The sequence below is a fragment of the Gordionus sp. m RMFG-2023 genome, chromosome 1 (assembly GCF_954871325.1).
Source record: "Gordionus sp. m RMFG-2023 chromosome 1, tfGorSpeb1-WG-v2, whole genome shotgun sequence".
Classification (NCBI taxonomy): Eukaryota; Metazoa; Nematomorpha; class Gordioida; order Chordodea; family Parachordodidae; genus Gordionus; species Gordionus sp. m RMFG-2023.
The window spans coordinates 11,047,807-11,055,998 of record NC_088775.1 but is presented as its reverse complement, the minus strand read 5'-3'; positions in this window follow the sequence as shown (position 1 = coordinate 11,055,998).

Below are 8,192 nucleotides of genomic sequence, written 5' to 3'. Positions count from 1 at the left end.
GAACAATTATTCTGAATTTCATATTTTGTCATTTATTATATTATGCATACAAAATTAACTAGCATATAAATAATTAAAACAATACAATACATTTCTCAAAATATTATTTTTAATACAAAATCTATTTATTGCAGCATAAAATGGTTAATTAATTCATATATATGCCTCAATTGATATTGGTTTTTAAAAACCACATAATATAATATAATTCTTAGCAACTTACATTGACAATAGGTCATGAAACTAAATAACTAGCTTATGCCATTTTAGACAATGTTTTATAGAATGGATAAATAAGAAAAAATTTATAGAGCTAACTAAATCTACAATTCTTGAAGAAGAGATTATAAACGATCAATCCAAATCATAAAATTATATGGTCTTTAGAGCTTCCTCTTAGATGATATGATGGAAGCTAGCTAATTAATCGAGAAAATTATTGTGAGATATTAAATTTCTAAAAGATTATCTTCCATTTAATAATATATGTTGACCATTATTGCTTATCTAAAATATGCAATCATATGCGTTCAGCAGCTCTAGTAATAATCCTTACTTATATTGCCGCAAAAATAATAGATACTGGTAAATTTGCAGTAATAGCCATGACACACGATGTTAACTTATATCTGAATTTATTATGTTAGATAAATTGATAAAAACACTAAAAATCTTTGGAAAAAATTATGCTAATATATTAATGCCTTAAGTTATTTACATGGAAAGGATGCCATATTAGTAGTGCTGTAAACATTTCTAAAAAAATTGAACGCGTTCACGTTCAAGTTCATGTTCAAAAAAAAAGAACGCGTTCACGTTCACGAACGCGTTCAAAATTTTATGAAAAATTTTTTCTAAATTTAACTAAATATAAATAAACTTATATTTTGTAATACGCCACGTTAAAAAATAATATAGTTTTATTTTGATAATATAATTATAAATAAAATAAAATATAATATAATATAGCGAATAAGAAGATATTTTTATATATAAAAAATTTTTCTTATTAAATTTTAATAACAATTGTTTTCAAAATATTTATCTGATAGACAGAAACACTTGGCAGTTAATACGGCATTAGCTATACTAAAAACGCAGTTTACAGTGGAAGATGAGGGGATTGCGGTATTATACTTAATAAACAGCTTTTTAACGTGGAGAATTAATTAAAAACATATTGTTTTGTTATTTGCAAAAAATTGAGATAAATTAACCTCCTCCAATCCATTCTCTAGTCTCGACAAAAAAAAAGAATATCTCAAAATTAACAGTTCTCTAAGGTTTTCAAAGCATTTTTTCAATAACGCTATAAGTTTATTTTTAATAGGTTTGTTCCGTGGAAGATTTATCCATGGCCATTGAAGTTTGAATGCTGGATGTATAATTGCAGAAAGAACATATTGATCCTTATATATATGTTCAAATCTTTAAAAAAATAAAATATATGTAATTAATTGAGAGTGATAGGTTTCATACCTTTTATTAATCCCATTTAATATGGCGTCTATCAATGGTTGGCCATATTTGAGGGCACTAATTTTTTTAATTTTAAAATAACTATCGTTATTGTTGTGGTCAAATATCCCAAATGCATTATTACTTCAAATTTAATGATTTAACTTGTTTATATCATATAAAATAAAATTAAAAATATTAAAATCAAATGTCGTTTTAAATTGGAACCTGAAGATTTATATAACATAATACTTTTTGGCCATATTTTACACATGGTAAGCATTGGATTAGTTCCTTCAATATAGGATGTTACTGTAAAACATTTATCATATTTGGCCATAGTAATGATAATTCATCTGATTTTGGATTTTCAGAATCAGATGATGAGGATTAAATAATAATATCAATGCTTATGGTAATCTATTAAATTAAAATATAAACAATAATATTCAAATTAATAAACTACGTGTTAAAAAAATTGATATTTGAAAAGGAAATACACAACCGATTAAAAAATATAAATATTATTTTTTTTAAAAAAAATCAGAAATATTAAATTCTTCAAATAAATAAAAATAATAAATATTTTTAAAATTGAACGAACGTTAAATTCGAACACGTTCGTCATAAAAAAGGAACGCGTTCAAGTTCAAAGTTCGTCAAAAATAAAAGGCCGTTCATCATATTTTTCAACGTTTACAACACTACATATTAGATATTAAATATTTAACCAGAGTGATATATTGAAAGCAATTAAGATTTTATATTTGTCGCATCACCAGCGTCTACATGACAGGATTTTCACTGGATGCAAACCCCCTTCAAAAACCTTTGCCTACCCCCCTAAAAAATTTACGCCACCTTCGACGGCGGTGTCTCTTTATTATTATTTTCACCTTTATAATTATATTAAAACTCTTTTCAGAGAATTTATAAGGATAACTTAAATTAATCTATCCCTACTACCAACTATCGATATTTTGTGAATATAAAGAATACTTTTTAGATAATAAATTCAATTAAAACCTCCATTATTTACAATGAATTAATTATTATGGCATTATGAGCTTGCTGATATATCTAAACCTTTTAAATTAAAAAGGATAGCAGAAAATTTTATTTGGAAAACAATGTGTATAATTGTTTACAATATATAGATTTGGTCGATAATTGTATTATAATATTTCTATAATAAAAGTATTAATTTTATAGCAATAAATTTTGTCCTATTTCATCTCAAAATTTAATAGATAACCCCCCAAAAAATTTATCCTACCCCCATTAAAGCAGCCTACCCCCTCAAAAAAATAGCATGCAAACTGTTCCTACCCCTCCCGCTCATGTAGACGCTGCGCATCACCTCGAGTTGGTATATTATATCTTATAAAATAGTAGTTTGTAATTGTTGAGAGCAACAGATATCATGATAATAATTACAGCCATCAGTTTAGACAACCATGGCAGACTCGACCATATTATGACACGATAAGATTCAACAACCTTAATATGGTGGCAGTAGCTATCTTTGTAAATTTCTTTGTAAATTAAAATTTTATTAAAATATAATTTCATATTTCTAAAAATAAAATAATTTAAAAAAAAACAAGTATAAAATTTTTTTTTCAATTAATTAAATATTATGGAATATAAAAAAAATTAATGTTTCTAATGATACTATATCATAAATTGAACTTATTTTTAAAAAAAATAACAGCACAGATGAGGATAACGCCACGACCTTCATAATTTACCTGATGACATTCAAAATTACAATCGATATGCACTGAGTCCTATCTTAAGAAATCGTCAATACTCATCAACAAACTTAGATTATTACAGCCTTCCAATATTCGAAACAAAAAAATTAGCGAATTCAATGCAGCGGTTCAAAAAGAGAGAGAAAGTTTTTTTAGATTGGGTTACCCGTATTTGTCAACTCAATATGGACTGCAACTTTATCGGCTACGACAGGGTTTTAGAAAAAATAAAGGTATCAAGCTCTTCTAAGGAAATTAAATACAGAATTAAAGATTTACTCATTTTAGATGACATTATAAAGGTAGGCAAAGAATTAGACGAAACAGACATCGTAACATCTCTATACATAAGATTGACATCAAAGAAAATACACACTCCGATCTAAAACATTTGGATGGAACAAGACAAGGTAAGAAAGTTTATGAACTAAAACCAACTAATATTAGATATGACAACACCCAGATGATGCCATATGTTGAGAGCAACAGATATCATGATAATAATTACAGCCATCAGTTTAGACAACCATGGCAGACTCGACCATATTATGGCAACATAAGATTCAACAACTTTAATAGTAATAATATCAAATATATACTCGTATTAAAAATTTAACTAGAAAACTATTTTTCAAATAAGAAAAAAATAGCTTTCCTACACGTAAAAAAAAGAGAAGAAAAGATATCTAATTTATTAAATCTATTGTGGGATGAATAATAAGATGTTGATTTTTATTAATATTGTTGCATGTGCGCATGTGCGCTATTATATTATTACTTACTTAAATAATTTATATTTAAAATATCAGTTAAACTATTATATATTTAAATACTTAAATAATTTATATTTAAAAGTTCAGTTATATATCTTAAGGCAACAAAATATATATATAAAATATATATATATTTTCATTTGACAATCACTTGTTTTTTTCATATATAATAACTTGTATTGTTTTCTTTTTAAAATTACATAAATAAAATACCAGATTACTATAACAACCATTCTAGATTAAATATTCAAGCTTTATAATTTCCATTCTCATTATGGTGGAATAATACTTTTAAATAAAGACGATATATTTAAATTATTCTAAATTGAATTTTCTCCTTATTTAATATGGTGCAGGATAGGAATGATGTAAAGATCACGCGTATTTTGGAGTTGTTCAATACAAAACCGGACACACTTGAGTCTTCCAGAGTGTTTTTTGATAGACTGAAAGGGTATGGTTCGGGGCTCAATCCTGAATTTTTGTCGGTGCATTTTATGTTGAATTGTCGTAATGAAAAGCTAAAAACAAGGTTGATTGAAGAAAATACTACAGAGATTAATATTATAGAGGACATTGTTGTCAAATTTCAATCTTTGGAGATCAATAATAATAAAACATATGTAGAGAAAGATTCTTGGAGAAGAGAGGATAGAACCGATTGGCAAGGCTATTCGTCTTGGAAAGAGAACAAGCAGACTTTTAAGGCCAACACCAACAACAACAACGGCAGCAGAAACAACAACAACAACAGCAATTACAACAATTTCAAAAAGACGGAGATGATACAAACCCCTTATAATTTAAGGCCAAGAAATAAAATTAATTTTATTAATGATATTATGATTGACCTACAAGTTAATAATTATGATTTTTCTTTTATGATAGATACTGGTTCTCCGGTGTCATCCTTGCCCATGAAAGAGTTTGAAAAGCTTACGAAGGATGAAGTTGTTAATACTAAAGAGATAGGAGATAGGGTTAATTTTTTAACTTTTTATAATCCGTTATCGCTTCGAATAGGAATCGGTTGATTGTTCAATGACAATTACTTTGATGATAACATTAAATTTAAAAGAAATGTCAATGACTTTGATTTACTACCTTAATTTTAAAAGGATTATTTTGAGAATTAACTTTACGCAACTCCGTTTTTGTCAATGTGAGCATCAATCAATTATGGCGTGGGGGTATTGTCACTGAGAGGATCAGTGATGTCATTTGAAATTCAAATTTTCTAAGGTCAAAATTATTCAATTAGATTATAATGGTTCTTTAATTATAATTGTTTTCTATGATAATACGCTTTTCTTATTTTTTTTTTATCACCATCTCCAAATTTTATCATATATTTTAATGATTGTTTTTTTTTTGATAAATAATTTTCTTCATTATATTAATTTTATTCCAAATATATTTATTGTTTATTGGCCACCTATAGTGTGAATTGTACCTATCGATAGTGTAATTTATACCTTTTGTAAGGGTAATTACATAAAAAACTATCATGTACAACTATGGTGCCAATTCCCCTTTATACATATATTTTCATTCTTAAAAATAAATTACCTCTCGCATGTCAAGTGAGCGTTTATTCCCTATAAATTGTAGTTTCTTTCACTTTTTATTTCAATATTCATTTTTTTATATTTTTTTTGGAGGGAGTGCATGTTGCATGTGCGCATGTGCGCATGTGCGCTATTATATTATTACTTACTTAAATAATTTATATTTAAAATGTCAGTTAAACTATTATATATTTAAATACTTAAATAATTTATATTTATTAGTTCAGTTATATATCTTAAGGCAACAAAATATATATATAAAATAAATATATATTTTCATTTGACAATCACTTGTTTTTCTCATATATAATAACTTGTATTGTTTTCTTTTTAAAATTACATAAATAAAAACCAGATTACTATAACAACCATTCTAGATTAAATATTCAAGCTTTATAATTTCCATTCTCATTATGGTGGAGTAATACTTTTAAATAAAGACGATATATTTAAATTATTCTAAATTGAATTTTCTCCTTATTTAATAAATATTTTTAAATAAATTATAGCGTTAAAGAATTGAATGTAAATTGTTACTTATATTCATTATCAAAAGCATTTATTAGTAAAATTTATTGAAATATTAAATGTAATATATTATATAACTGTCAAATACGTCTGTAAAAGTGACATTTTACCTAATATTTTAAGCAATTATATATAATAGGGGATTATAAACTATATGTCTACCTTTTTATAAAAAATTTCCTATACTTTGGACCTTGAAATTATTTTAGGAAGAGGCATGGTAATTAAATTTAAAAATGAATAATATAGTTGATTAGTTATTTTACTCGGCTAATTACAATATTAAATTTGTTAATTTTAATTAATAAATGATTAAATTTATTTACTTAGGGTTATGTATAAGTTAAATTATAAAAGTTAATTAAGCTTCAACTGTTAATGCTAAACTAATATTTAGTGAGTGGTATTGATATTCTATTTTAAACATAGGATTTGATTGCAAGCTGACAGTGAAAATATAATTTATAAGTATTAATCTAATCTAAAAATTAAAATAGTATCATTTAATCAGGAGGCAATCAAAACAATTTATTTTTACTTCAATGGGATATTAAGGAGCCATTAAAAAAATGTTTGCTTCAGGGGGCTATTTAAATTCTTCGACTCGAGCCCCTACGAGCCCCCATAGTGACGCCACTGCCATATTTATATTTTTTTAGATCTCTAAAATTTTGAAGAATTTTAGATTTTTAATTCTTTTAATATAAAATCATGCCGGTGTAATTATTTAAAAATATAATTCCATGTCTATTTTGCCTAACTCAGTGACGAAGCGTCAAGTTTACTAATAGAGAAGCAATCAAAAATTTTTATTTTTTTCAAACCATAAAAAAATTAAAATTTATAAATAAGTAGAATTCGTCTTTGTTTTTGAGTTAAATGATTTAAATTATAAAAGTTATTGCTAGATTTTAAATTTTTTAATAAGTTTTTTTTTCAATCGAAAATCTAAAATTTAAAATAAAAAAATTTACATTAAACTTAAAATTTATTTAAAAGTTAGCAGAATATCTATAAAATTATTTTACAAAATTCTAAATAAATTTATTTGTTTAAAATAATTTTTTCCATCAATGGTATTGTTTATAATTTATGGACATCATGGCTTAGCAAGGATTAAATTCCTTTGCATGATATTAAAATGTATAAAAGTATCTATAAACAAATACAGATACACATTAAATAGTATATAGATACCTTTTATACAGCTCTGATAATCTTAATAAATTTTCAATAATATGATTACAATTATTAAAGATATATTAATGCTTAAAAAAAAGAAAAAAATTTTTATTTAAAAAAAGTAAAGAAAAAAATATAATATAAATTTTTTTTTCTCTCCCTTGCTTCTATTGAAGCTTCGTCACTGGCGTAACGTTTACAACTAAATTTTAATCGCGAATTTTTTATCTGCGAATACATTACAGCGAACTTTTAATAGCGAATTCATTATCAGGTATATAATCTAATGAAAACCATTTCGTGATGATATAGCGAGGTCAATTCCATGATAATTTTGATAGTTACTATTTTATTTCGAATAATATTTTTTTACAAATTGGATCAAGATTGATTAGAGTTTTAAATTTTCTTTTAACCTTAATAAATTCATATAATGATTAATAAAATTTGGTTTTAAAAGAATGAAATTTTCTTGCTATCCTCTCCTATGTTTTTCCTTGAGGTCTTAAAGAGAGCAACAAGGGACTCGGGATTAATATATTTATCATTGAGTTCATTAGTTAAACTTTAATTAATACTGGCTATATTGATATCAGAGACCTACATGAATCGGGAATTGGTCTAATTATATATTTTCTAGTAGACTTGGGCCGGTGTGTGCCCTTTTAAATTTAAATTTATCTTATTTTTAAGAATATTTATTAGGACAGATGGTTATAGCCCACAATTACTACTATTAAAAAAATATTAAAAATCAAATAAGCAAAAATGGCTGTCAAAAAGGTCCCTTTAAATTAAAAGCAAGAGATTTCTTTTTTTACTGTAATATGGTTTAATTGAAAATGAAGAGCTGCAATTTAATATTTATGGATTATTGAATTATAAAGTGTAGCTACTTTTTTTACTGTAATTTGGCTTAATTGAAG